This window comes from Schistocerca cancellata, chromosome 3, assembly GCF_023864275.1.
Source record: "Schistocerca cancellata isolate TAMUIC-IGC-003103 chromosome 3, iqSchCanc2.1, whole genome shotgun sequence".
NCBI classification, from domain to species: Eukaryota; Metazoa; Arthropoda; class Insecta; order Orthoptera; family Acrididae; genus Schistocerca; species Schistocerca cancellata.
Genome location: NC_064628.1, coordinates 351,764,057 through 351,778,393, shown reverse-complemented (window position 1 = coordinate 351,778,393; position 14,337 = coordinate 351,764,057). Strand labels below are relative to the sequence as shown.

Genomic DNA, 14,337 nt, shown 5'->3' with positions numbered 1-14,337 from the left:
CGACAATCCAATTACCTCCGGGAGTGTTTTCAGAAAATAAGCTGGACGACACTGATAGAATTAGGATAATTTCCGATACAATCAGTTACACTAACGACTACCACCAAAACCAAGACTTGGCTACTACATTTCCTTCCACATTACATGTAACCGATTAATCATTGCTTCCTCCTACAGAATACTATTAATCCATAAACATCTCCCTTGCCAGTACTAAACAATTCGTTAACGGTAGTGTTTTCACAATTTTGGACTTACCGAAACCGTAAACCTTCTTGTGAGAAAGTCTGTCGACCACAAATATCTTTTGACGAACGGACTCCTATGAAGCTTGTATGAGTACTGCCTATCCTTCACAAGTAAAAGTCACTGGAACCATCATGGTGAACAAACACGTAATGCCATATCGGCTTCTGAAAATGATTTCATTACTATCGTTGGCCTTCGACGAACTCGAGCGGTGGCCAACTATTCCACAGTGTCGCTACATCTCTAGTTTCTGCACTGATCAATGGCTGCCTCGCTGCAGCTTCGTGAGTTAGTCTCCTTTAGGCTTCCAACGAATAGTGCATCTAGAACATTGTTACAACAAATATACGCAATATATAGTAGACACAGTTTTGTAAACACAAACCTTATTTGCAGACTCATATGCACGTGGATGCCAAACAACAGTAAAGGCGAACTTAAACCCTGCCCACGACACCTTGCCAAGAGTGGTAGCCGGACAGTTTCCCCACAACTGCTGCTTTCATGTCATTTCCGCAGTTCCTAGCCCATACATCGAGACAGGGCCGTGGGCAGTTCCGAGTTTTTTTTGAAGGCTGCTGTAGTAATAACAGCCCTGAACTCCAAACAGAGGGGCGCCGACTTTGCTGCGACTTGTATGAACCTTCATACACCGTACGAGGCGAGCGTCAATCTTCACTTTCCATAGTGAGATTTTCACTCTGCAGCGGAGTGTGCGCTGATATGAAACTTCCTGGCAGATTAAAACTGTGTGCTGGACCGAGACTCGAACTCTGGACCTTTGCGTTACGCGGGCAAGTGCTCTACCAACAGAGCTACCCAAGCACGACTCACGAACCGTCCTCACAGCTTCAATTCTGCCAGTACCTCGTCTCCTACCTTCCAAACTTCACAGAAGCTCTTCCGCAAACCTTGCAGAATTAGCACTCCTGAAAGAATTGAAGCTGTGAGGAGGGGTTCTGAGTCATGCTTGGGTAGCTCAGTTGGTAGAGCACTTGCCCGCGAAAGGAAAAGGTCCCGAGTTCGAGTCTCGGTCCGGCACACAGTTTTAACCTGCCAGGAAGTTTCAATCTTCACGTTATTGGCCACGTCACAAATACAACACCCCAATCTACGACCAGAGGCAGCCGGCCCCTGCCCGCACTGACTGTCCAGAAGCAACTGCCCTTCACACTGGTCATATACACTCCGTCTGTTAGAGACAGCACACTCTCTATATTTTCACTTCGGCTCTGCAAAGACTGTTCGCTAATATAGTAGTGCCAACCTTCAGTCGTAGTGCTACAATTGAAACAAAAGGAGGCACATCGGTGGAGATTTTCAAAGACCCTCACCTGAAGAATAACTACGTACCATACGCTGAGGCCACTTTGCAGGTTAATTGTGCAATTTGATCTCACCGTCGAATGCTTGCAGCTGTAGGAGCTGCAATACCGATCTCCCGAAAACAAAATCACACGCAGAGTTGCAACTGTATTAGACCTACTGAAGTGGAGAACACAAAACGCCTTTTGCTTGTGCCTTATTTCGCGTCTCGATTTGACGCTCGTTGGGCAACAAGCGAGCCATCTACATGCGTCGGCAGCTTACAACTGACGCTAAGGTAAACTTACAGTTTCGATAAATAAGGTAGAGTGATTCTCGGGTTTCTTCGTTCATTTTGAAGATACAGTCTTGTGAAATGGGCTGAGCCTTTTTTTAAATACCATATATTTCAGAGAAACAGCTGCTCGTAACCTTCAGACGATAATAACGGATGACGCTAAACCAGAAAGGGGATTTTTTGTGGTGAACATCGAGTACCAAGGCGCTAAGCAACGGCATTATCGTCAACATCATGTCGTAACCGCCACCAACTGATGGTAAAGATCTTTGATCAATGGAAGGAGTCACCAGTTGCAGTTTGCTATTGTAGAAATCGTCATAGTTTGATATCGTCTTCTATCATTTCTTATAAACTAAACTAAACTAAACTAAACTCCTCTCGAACAGGCCATGAAGGCCCAACGGTACCGACCGGCTGCCGTGTCATCCTCAGTTCATGGGCGTCACTGGACGCGGATATGGAGGGGCACGTGGTCAGCACACCGCTCTCCCGGAGCCGCTACTTCTCAGTCAAGTAGCTCCTCATTTTGCCTCACAAGGGCTGAGTGCACCCCGCTTGCCAACAGCGCTCGGCAGAACGGATGGTCACCCAGCCAAGTGCTAGCCCAGCCCAACAGCGCTTAACTTCGGTGATCTGACGGGAACCGGTGTTACCACTGCGGCAAGGCTGTTGACTGTCTTTTTTCATACTGTGTTAATATTTTCATCTCCACGTTATTACTCAAATACAACATCTGTTTTACCTGTTCTAGTGCTCGTTCTTACCACAGGGTGTTTTTGCTAGACGGGGACAATCTGCACGAAACGATTCCTGGGGGAAGGAGCGAAATGGTCTTTTGGAGATAAGGACGGAAGTCCGTTGCAACGGATGTACACCCACTTGAAGGTGGAGATCTTTGACAGAGTAGGTTTCAATTACTAAATCACACAAAGAGAAAGTTGGTGATTGAAATTTCGTAAATAGATCTCGCCGCAAATAAAACCGCCTTTGTTTCAGTGACTGCCACCCCAACTCGCTTATCATATCAGTGACATTCTCCCACTATTGCGCGATGACACGAAACGAGCTGCCCTTCTTAGCACTTTTTCGATGTCCTCCGTCAATCCTACCTGATAAGGATCCCATACCGCGCAGCAATATTCCAGCAGAGGACGGACAAGTTGTAAGTAGGCTGTTTATGTTTTCTTATTGGCAACGTTACGTAGCGCTCTGTATGAAAATCACTGGCTGTGCTGTGTGCAGTCTGTGGTTAGTTTGCATTGTTGTCTGCCATTGTAGTGTTGGGCAGCGGCAGCTGGATGTGAACAGCGCGTAGCGTTGCGCAGTTGGAGGTGAGCCGCCAGTAGTGGTGGATGTGGGGAGAGAGATGGCGGAGCTTTGAAATTTGTTATACTGGATATTATGAACTGCTATATATATTATGACTATTAAGGTAAATACATTGTTTGTTCTCTATTAAAATCTTTCATTTGCTAACTATCCCTATCAGTAGTTAGTGCCTTCCGTAGTTTGAATCTTTTATTTAGCTGGCAGTAGTGGCGCTCGCTGTATTGCAGTAGTTCGAGTAATGAGAATTTTTGTGAGGTAAGTGATTTGTGAAAGGTATAGGTTAATGTTAGTCAGGGCCATTCTTTTGTAGGGATTTTTGAAAGTCAGATTGCGTTGCGCTAAAAATATTGTGTGTCAGTTTAAGCACAGTCTTGTATAAATTGTTCTAAGGGGACGTTTCATAAAGTGTAATGTAGGCTGTCTCATTAGTGGGTTTGTCGCATCTTCTAACAAGGGAACCTTCCCATCGCACCGCCCTCAGATTTAGTTATAAGTTGGCACAGTGGAAAGGCCTTGAAAAACTGAACACAGATCAATCGAGAAAACAGGAAGAAGTTGTGTGGAACTATGAAAAAAATAAGCAAAATATACAAACTGAGTAGTCCATGCACAAGATAGGCAACATCAAGGATTGTGTGAGCTCAGGAGCGCCGTGGTCTCGTGGTTAGTGTGAGCAGCTGCGGAACGACAGGTCCTTGGTTCACGTCTTCCCTCGAGCGAAAAGTTTATTTTCACAAAGTTATGGTCTGTAGGTTCGTTCAGTGACGTCTCTGTTCACTGTAAGAAGTTTAGTGTCTGTGTTTTGCGACCGCACCCCAAAACCGTGCGATTATTATTGAAGTCGCGAGCTATATTTGCTGGATTCATATTGCCAACGGAATACACCTCACGTATTTAATGCACTCTCGTCCAAAGTAGCGAACAGTCAAATGCCAGCCAGGGAGCCTCGTTAGCAGGAATATTCTATCTTCTGTGCGCTGTAGTCGACTGACGTCGTGTGTTTCGATGTTTGTTTAGGTGTAGCGTCCCCATACTACGGCGCAGTTACCTCGCATCGGACGGACAGATAATAATTGTCTCAAAATAAAAAAATTAAACTTTTCACACGAGGGAAGACTTGAACCAAGGACCTTTCGTTCTGCAGCTGCTTACGCTAACCACGGGACCACGGTGCTCCTGAGCTCACGTTCTCCTTGTTGTTGCCTATCTTTCGCATGGACTACTCAGTTTGTATATTTTGCTTATTTTCTTCAGTTCTACACAACTTCTTCCTGTTTCCTCGATTGATCTGTGTTCAGCTTTTCAAGGCCTATCCACTGTGCCAACTTATAACTAAATCTGAGGGGGGGTGCGATGGGGAGGTTCCCTTATAAGTGTTCTGCCGACAAAGCGCAGTCTTCGTTTCGCCTTCCCCACACTATTATGTATGTGGTCTTCCCAATTGAAGTTGCTCGTAATTGTAATTCCTAGGTATTTAGTCGAATTGACAGCCCTTAAATTTGTGTGCATGAGAGGAAAGCACGTTACCACCCAGCTAAGCAGGCGGACGGTATGAATGATAATGTGGCTGTTACATGGAGGTGCTCCAGCCCACAGCCTTCTGAAGTGTGGAGTTAAAACACTAGTAAAAGCAGAACAATCCCACTTGTCTGGCGTCCGCCTGCTTAGCCGGGTGGTAACTTGCTTGCCTCCCATGCACTGGGCTCGGGTTCGATTCCCGGCCGGGTCGGAGGTTTTCTCCGCCCGTGGACTGGGTGCTGCGTTGTCCTCATCATCGCAAGACGTCCAATGTGGCGCCGAATGAAATAAGACTTGCACTTGACGGCCGAACCCGAGAGGGACATCCCGGCCAACAATGTCATACGATCATTTCATTTACCCTTCATGCCACCAAAGGTATATCTTCAAGCGCGGGAGGTAGAGTCACTCGCAGGAGATGCGGATATGCTTCGCCTCTAAGGCCCGTGTGGCGGTCGCCAGTACTGCCTGTCCACAGACTGATGCCGAATCGGTGGTGATGGTTCGCTGCCACCATACCGTGGGGATTCAGCACAGCCCACACGTGGGTGTTGACGGTGTATCACCTGTCATACAGGTAGCCTCATCTGTTATTAGGATGCCGTGGTGGCCTGTGCAATTAACCAGTGTCAAAAGCGTCACCTCAGACGCAAGTTCACAGGGCCTGCAATCGATGTAAGCGATACAGATAGTGGCAGTTGTCGTGAAGAACGTTCCATACGGTCGCCTGTGTTACCCCACATTGGTTGGTCACCTGTCTGATTGCTGATAACAGTCACAGTCAAAGATCTTTCATCTCCTCTTCATGTTGGTGTACCTCCCTTGGAATGCATTTCCAGCCATATGTCCACATGACCTCTTTTCATTCTTATTCTCCCAGGTATCTTTCCCCGCAGTTCGTCTCCATTTGGAAAAATGACCCTATGTATCTCCCCTCTGCCAATCCTTCCAGTGCTGTTGCTGTTGTTGTGATCTTCAGTGTGGTCAGAGACTGGTTTGATGCATCTCTCTATCCTGTGCAAGTTTCTTCATCTCCGAGTAACTACTGCAACCTACATCCTTCTGAACCCTCTACGAATTTTACCCTCGACTCTTTCCTCCAATACTTAACTGGTGATCCTTTGATGCCTCAAAACGTGTCCTTCCAACCGATTCTTTCTTTTAGTTAGTTTGGCCACAAATTCCTCTTCTCTCCAATTCTATTCAGTACCTCCTCATTAGTTACGTGATATACCTATGTAATCTTTAGCATTATTCTGTAGCACCACATTTCGAAAACGTCTATTCTCTTTTTGTCTAAACTACCCGTATTTATCGTCAATGTTTCACTTCAATACGTGACAACACTCCACACAAATACTTTCAGAAAAGACTTCCTGACACTTAAATCTGTACTCGATGTTAACAAATTTCTCTTCTTCAGAAACTCTTTCCTTGCCACAGCCACTCTACATCTTACATCCTCTCTACTTCGACCATCAACTTTGCTGTTGCTCTCACGATTTCCATACATTCTCGTCCAGCATTAGGGGAAATACAGAGTCGTATACTGAAGATGATAATTAGAGCGGGAGGGAGGCATTCGATACGGTGCAGCAGTGTTGTTCAGTGCACAAAATACAAGCTTACCAAATAAGAACATGTTGCGCCAACACCTCTCCGAACAGACTTTACACCCCATAGCCAAGCAGGCCACCTTGTTGCCTATGAAATTCCACTGCGAGGACCGGAATATTTCTCACGCGGAATGATTCGTAACAAATTGTCAAGGAACTGTTTCGAAGAATCTTGTCAGGCAGACAAAGAAATAAGTAGAAATTTGTCAAGTTTAGAATCTACAACCTTAAATTTAAAAGAGGTGTTACATTATAAAATATCTGGGCAGCCCTGTTCTGTTATAAGCTCAGCAAATGCATATGCTATCGAATTAAATACTGAGTTACCACAAATTTCAGTCCTAACCTAACCTAACGTAATCTAACATAACCTAACCTTTTAAATAAGGTAGATGTTTCCCATTCCACTTTGTCAACTTTGATGGAGGTTAGCAGAGATTTGTCTGAATTAAAAGCACAACTAGTTGTAGGATTATCTATTCACACACCTCCTTCGTCAGATGTTATAGTAAAACAACATATATGGGAAAGATTTAGTAAGGTGATTACTTACGAAAAGGAAAGTGTCGGAATAAACTATGTATTTATTTTTGAACTTTATGTTATGTCACATAGTGAATTTAAATATACTTTGAGAATAAAGATGAGAAGAAAGGACAGGTTTAAGTTGGAAGAAACGTACCTTCGTTAACTACATGGACCGACTGGTGTTCCCAAAGATAGATAATTGGGTATCCTTTTCGATTCACAGACATGGAGAGGTTGTAAAAATATTGCCTCATATTTCGATAAATATGTTATTATTCTTTCTCTCTACCGTCACATTTCCTTTAAATTGTATTTTCTTTCACTATTGCGTCTAAAGTGTTAATAAAGAAACGAGTACATTCGTAATTTATACTTGGACGTATTGAAAATGTGAGAAACTGATAGAAGGTAAATGTTACTAACGAGCGGGAAACAATGTGCATGACCTACACAATTATTTTTTAAATACAGACCCAACAGTGTCAGAAGTGGGTGTTAACAAGGTCACATCAAGGAGGGGAAGAAAAATGGGGATGAGAAGTATTAAAATTAGACTTGGCTGCGTGATGTGCTAACATCTGACTTAAGGGGAAAATGAGAACATTTAAGATTCATTTTTGAGACTTACTCCAAAGTTGAAAACTATAGAAACCTACCTGAATGCAGTGGTCTTGTTAGTTAGTTGAATTATAAATTAATTAATAACAAGTGTCAGAGTTTTGTATACTATCACTAAGAAAGGACATGGTAAAGAAAGCAATACAACAAGAATAGTAACCAGAAATGTAACTCCTCTTGTTTGATAGCAGTGACTAAAATGTCATTAAGGTATCGTAAAATATGTGTGCTGAGAATGGAATGACTGTTGATAAATATGATACAATATAATAATGAGGATGTATACACCCAACGAATCGTTGTGGGTGCACATTTTGCTAATATACTTCAGTATATTTATTAAGATCTTTGGATACAGGCAGCCGGTTATCACGCAAGCACACTGTAAGTATCGCGCTAAAATCACGCCATTTCTCTTCGAATGCGAGCCGAAATCGCACTTGAATTACTCCATTTCTCTGCAAACGCGTACTGGTATGCAAAAATAACGGAATAAAACACATTTTGTAGAAATCATTGTCGTGTGCTGAATTGATGTTCAGCCACACTGCAATCAACTCAAATATGGGACACAGCAGTCTGTTTTCCAGTGCACGTACTGTGTCTGATGTGACGTTATCCCTTCCGTCACTATTGGTGCTATGTTGCTCACAGCAGCAGGTCAGTATTTTTCCTGACATGTCGTGTACTGTATGTGCAAGCTCACAGTACTATAGGCATTTGAGGAGCAATTGCAGTAGCGGCACCTTGAGAGAATGTTGAGCTGCAGTGCATGGTAATCTATTGGCCCGTGTTCGATCCCGACCCTACCAACATTTCTTTTTTTCATTTTATTTATTTCTCACAATGTTAAACAAATATATATATATATAGCGGGAGAGAAGAAGAGAAAGAATGAAGAGGTTATGGGAGAAGAAGAGGAAAATGCAGTCCACGAAGGGGCCACCCGTGGCCCTACAAAGGCAGTAAGCAAGAATATATATATATATATATATATATATATATATATATATATATATATATATGTGTGTGTGTGTGTGTGTGTGTGTGTGTGTGTGTGTGTAATTAATATATTCTGTTTAGTTAGGATTACTACCCTTGTAACTTAAAAGGCTACAGACTGTTATAAAAGAACTAGTATACGAAAAAATTTTGCATGAAGCTTTTTTATTTTTCACAGCGTGTACCACAGGAATGAATTTCTTAAAAATATGTGCATTTTACCATTATTCTGTATTAATTTTAATTGTTAAAGATTAGTTTCAGTCTTCTAGGGCATTCTCAAGTGTTTTTGTGATTCTGCAATGGAAAACTGTGCGTCACTTCCTTGTAAAAAAGAAAACTATTATTTACATACTGAAATGTCAGCGTCGTTAAATTTGTGTTTTATGTTCGTTGTGGTTCACAAATGCTGTGTCGTTGGTTTGACAGCTTGACATTTACAAATTATTTACAAATGATTTATATCGGCCGGCCTTTGTGGCCGAGCGGTTCTAGGCACTACAATCTGGAACCGAGCGACCGCTACGGTCGCAGGTTCGAATCCTGCCTCGGGCATGGATGTGTGTGATGTCCTTGGGTTAGTTAGGTTTAAGTAGTTCTAAGATCTAGGGGACTCAGCAGCTAAGTCCCATAATGCTCAGAGCCATTTGAACCATTTATATCGTTCTTAATTACAAGCTGTAAATCAACAAGACAACATTTGTGAACCACAACGAACATGTAACACAGCTTTAACGACGCTGACACTTCAATATGTAAGGCATAGCTTTCTTGCAGAACCACAAAATCGCATTGCTTGAGAACGGCAAAGAAGTCTGAAACTAGCCGTGAACAAATAAAATGAATACAGCTAAAGTGGAAAACGAACCATTTTTTTAGTATAAAAGTGTTTTCTGCAGATGATATGCTAAAGACGCACTTTTCCAGTAGGTCATAAGACGAGAACTTGAGACTGAAAGAGTTAGGTAGATCTTGTACAAATATGAACCTAGCAACAGCAAGGCGTGGGACGAGGCTCGCCGATTTGACTCAGACTATTTCAGTAGAAGCAGGTAGATGCCCCTTTGAGTCTCTTAGAATATTTCGCCTGAGTAGGGGATAGGAAAAAGTAAAACGCTCTTGAAAGATTGAAGCATACGGTATAAGGAATTTGTGAGCGCTGAATCTCAAACTGGTGTGGTAGCCAAGCAGTTCGCCTTCGGCGTTCTAGTGGTTCTGACGTGCCTAGCGCACGGCCGCGCCCCGTTTAGCACGAGCTTTTGTTTTCATCCGTGAGGCTTCGGATAGCGGTGCATTGATTACTAAAGATCACGATGGCTCTTTCTTACCGGAAGGCGACCGTCAAGTTCACGGTCGACGGACAGTACACAAGACCAAAAGCACACGAAATCGAACGTTTCATGCGAGAAGTAGTGAAACTAGACTCCAGGGAGCTGATAGGAATTCACCTATCAATATACAGCCGTCCGGAGTGGCCGAGCGGTTAAAGGCACTACAGTCTGGAACCGCACGACCGCTACGGTCGCAGGTTCGAATCCTGCCTCGGGCGTGGATGTGTGTGATGTCCTTAGGTTAGTTAGGTTTAAGTAGTTCTAAGTTCTAGGGGACTTATGACCACAGCAGTTGAGTCCCATAGTGCTCAGAGCCATTATCAATATACATAACGGTATAACGGTGAAGTAACTGATGACAGTGCCACTAAAGCAGTTATTGAACACGATTTTCCGAAACTTCTTCACCAAAAAAGACGAAGTAAATATTCCTGAATTCGAATCAAGAACAACTGCCAAGATGAGAAACATAGAAATAGATATCCTTGGTGTCGTAAAGCAGCTTAAATCACTTAATAAAGGGAAGGCCTCCGGTCCAGATTGTATACCAGTCAGGTTCCTCTCAGAGTATGCTGATAAAATAGCTCCATATTTAGCAGTTATGTACAACCGCTCGCTCACAGAAAGATCCGTACCTAAAGACTGGAAAATTGCTCAAGTCACACCAATACCCAAAAGGGGAAGTAGGAGTAATCCGTCGAATTACATGCCCATATCACTAACGTCGATTTGCAGTAGGGTTTTGGAACATATACTGTATTCGAACATTATGAAGTACCTCGAAGAAAACGATTTATTGGCACGTAGTCAGCACGGATTCAGAAAATATCGTTCTTGCGAAACACAACTAGCTCTTTATACTCATGAAGTAATGCTATCGACAGGGAATGCCAAATTGATTCCATATTTTTAGATTTCCAAAAGGCTCTCGACACCGTTCCTCAGAAGCGTCTTCTAACCCAACTGCGTGCCTATGGAATATCGCCTCAGTTGTGCAACTAGATTCGTGATTTCCTATCAGAAAGGTCACAGTTCGTGGTAATAGACGGAAATTCATCGAGTAAAACAGAAGCAATATCCGGCGTGCGCCAAAGAAGTGTTATAGGCCCTCTATTGTTCCTGATCTGAGTAGCCCTACTCGACTGTTTGCAATGATGCTGTCATTTACCGTCTTGTAAAGTCATCAGATGACCTAAACGAATTTCAAAATGATTTACGTAAGATATCTCCATAGTGCGAAAAGTGGCAATTGACCCAGAATCAAGGAAAGTTATACAGATGAGTACTAAAACAAGTCCGCTAAATTCCGATTACGCGATAAGTCACGCAAATCTGAAGGCTGTAAATTCAACCAAATTGTTAGGGATGACAATTACAAATACCCTAAATTTGAACGATCACATAAATAAGACTGCGAATGATTGGCAGAACTCTTACAAGGTCCTACAGGTCTACTAAGGAGACTGCTTACACCACGCTTGTCTGCCCTATTCTGGAATATTGCTGTGCGGAGTGGGATCTGCATCAGATGGGACCGACGGATGACATCGAAAAGGTACAAAGAAGGCCAGCTCGTTTGTATTATCGCGAAGTAGGGGAGATAGTGCCATAGACAAGATACGTGAATTGGATTGGCAATCATTAAAACAAAGGCGTTTTTCGTTGCTATGGGATCTCCTCATGAAATATCAATCACCAGTTTCCTCCTCCGATTGCGAAAACAATCTATTGCCATCCAACTACGTAGGGAGAAATGATCATCACGATAAAATAAGAGAAATCAGGGCTCGCGGAGAAAAATTTAAGTGCTCGTTTTTCCCGCGCGACCATTCGAGAGTGGAAGGGTAAAGAGGCAGCTGGGAGATGGTTCATTGAACCCTCTGCCAGGCACTTTATTGTGAATAGCAGAGTAATCACGTAGCTGTAGATGTAGATAGTGGCCAGCGTCGTATACTTAAAACGAACAGACGAGGCAGCGTGCGACAGACTCATTCGTTGATCCACCGACGGTTACTGCTTTTGCTACGCCGTTGGGAACATGGGTGTGGTTTCTGTTGATCATGACGGTTTCGGAGTGAGAACGGTACAACCGTCCGTAGTGGCCGAGCGGTTCTAGGCGCTTCAATCCGGAACCGCGCGACTGCTACGGTCGCAGGTTCGAATCCTGCCTCGGGCATGGATTTGTGTGTTGTCCTTAGGTTAGTTAGGTTTAAGTAGTTCTAAGTTCTAGGGGACTGATGACCTCAGATGTTAAGTCCCATAGTGCTCAGAGCCATTTGAACCATTTGAGAACGGTACACGTTTTCGAACTTCCGTTCGAAGATCCTGCGGACATGGTTATCGCAGCACTTCGCCCCTATGGCACGGTACTTAATCATGCTGCGGAGAAATGGACCAGTTTTGAGACGTATTCCGTACTCAACGAAATGCTCAAAGTAAGAATTGAACTCCAGATGCACATACCCTCTTGTGTGGCAATGGGTGGCTGTCGAGCCATCGTTATATAGGATGGTCGACCGGAAACCTGCTCTGGCTGCGGGCACGAAGAACATGTCCGAACTGACTGTCTTCAGCGACGTCTAGTAAGCTACCTCGGGATACCCAGCACCCGCCACCACAGATGACATCGCTGCCTATTACGTGCGTGAAAGCACTACGGAACGACGTGGGCGACGCGCATGACAGGCCGTTGCCCGTAGAGTCTGCGAGTACCTTCGCCGATCCCACGTCGCTGACAGCGCAAATGGCTTTGTCTCACCGCAAGCCAGACGCCCCACAACTGCTGCGGAGCCACGGTCCTGCCACGCTCCAGTCGAACCCATCTTCAGATATGGAAGCGGATCCGCAAGAGGATCGCACTGAACAGCATCCCTCAGCAGACGTAGAAGCTCCACCACGAAAACAGCTGTCGGAGAAGCGAAAGAGGAGCCGGCTGTCCACAGAAGACGAGCGGCACAACCGAGGAGACGAACAATCATGATTTGTTTCGATCGCCAGGCCAGGAGAACGTCGCACCCACAGCGCCGGTGTTAAAAACTGTAGAGGAGCCGCCAGATCAATGAGACGCGATGGATACAGATATGCCACAGGATGACGTACGATCTGCAGATGAACGCCGGTCAACAGCGGGAGCCTTCACCAATGCATTAGGAACTGGGAAGAAGAAATTGAACAAACTGATGAGATTCAGGTTGACGTTCAATAATTGACTCCCACCGACAACGAGTCGGGAGGGAACCTTATCCATGGTGGCCAATGAGGCCGTGTTGCGTGGTTCCGCTCCATGAAGGATTCTCCGTCGACGGCCGATCACTAGATGCGTGACTTCCCAACAGGGCACAACCGATGAGATGTCACACGTCTACCGTATTGGTGCAGTTAACATCAATGGTATTCGCACCTAAGATACAAATGCTGCAAGATATGCTGCGGGCAGCGGACGTCGACATAGTTTTTCTACTGGAGGTACTAAACGATACCCCAGCTGAGTTTTATGGTTACGAAGTGTATCGTTTAACAGGTTACGACGGTAGCGGTGGCACAGCCATAATCTTACAAGAAGAAATAGTGGCGGAAGATGTGGAATACTTACCATCGATAGGTGGTGTTGCCCTGACTGTAGGAGACGTCCGCTTGGTGAATGTTTACGCACCATCTGGCTCGACCAGGAGACACGAACGCACAACCTTTTACACAGAGGAAGTATCACCGCTATTTCGAGGAAGTCAGGAGAATTACACTCATGCTCATAAATTAAGGATAATTGCAGAATGTGGTGCCACACAACGTGGCACTACACAAAACTGATGTTAATAACATAGGATCACAGGGAAAACACACGACACAGATCTGCAAGTCCACAGTATAAGTTGAGAAAACCGTCCCGAAACACATGTGCCACAAAATACCACTGTTTCCTGCGCGTGTACCCCGACATCAGTATGGGATACGATCACCATTCACACGTACACAAGTCGCACAACGGGTTGGCATACTCTGGATCAGGTAGTCGACTAGCTGCTGGGGTGTAGCCTCCCATTCTTGCACCAATGCCTGTCGGAGCTCCTGAAGTGTCCTAGGGGTTTGAAGACATGCAGCGATACGTCGACCGAGAGCATCCCAGACGTGCTTGATGGGATTTAGATCTGGAGAACAGGCAGGCCACTCCATTCGCCTGATATCTTCTGTTTCAAGGTACTCCTCCACGATGGCAGCTCGGTGGGGCCGTGCGTTATCACCAATCAGGAGGAAGGTGGGACCCACTGCACCCCTGAAAAGGCGGACATACTGGTGCAAAATGACGTCCCAATACACCTGACCTGTTACAGTTCCTCTGTGAAAGACATGCAGGGGTGTACGTGCACCAATCATAATCCCACCCCACACTTTCAAACCACTACCTCCATACAGGTCCCTTTCAAGGACATTAAGGGGCTGGTATCTGGTTCCTGGTTCACGCCAGATGAAAACCCGGCGAGAATCACTGTTCAGACTATAGCTGGACTCGTCCGTGAACATAACCTGGGACCACTGTTCCAAT

At 44.7% G+C, this 14,337-nt stretch overlaps 1 pseudogene; it reads right to left on the bottom strand.

Moving 5' to 3' along the window:
• Positions 1-2,411: 2,411 nt before the first annotated feature.
• Positions 2,412-2,529, bottom strand: LOC126177342 (5S ribosomal RNA; annotated as a pseudogene).
• Between the last annotated feature and the right edge of the window lie 11,808 nt (positions 2,530-14,337).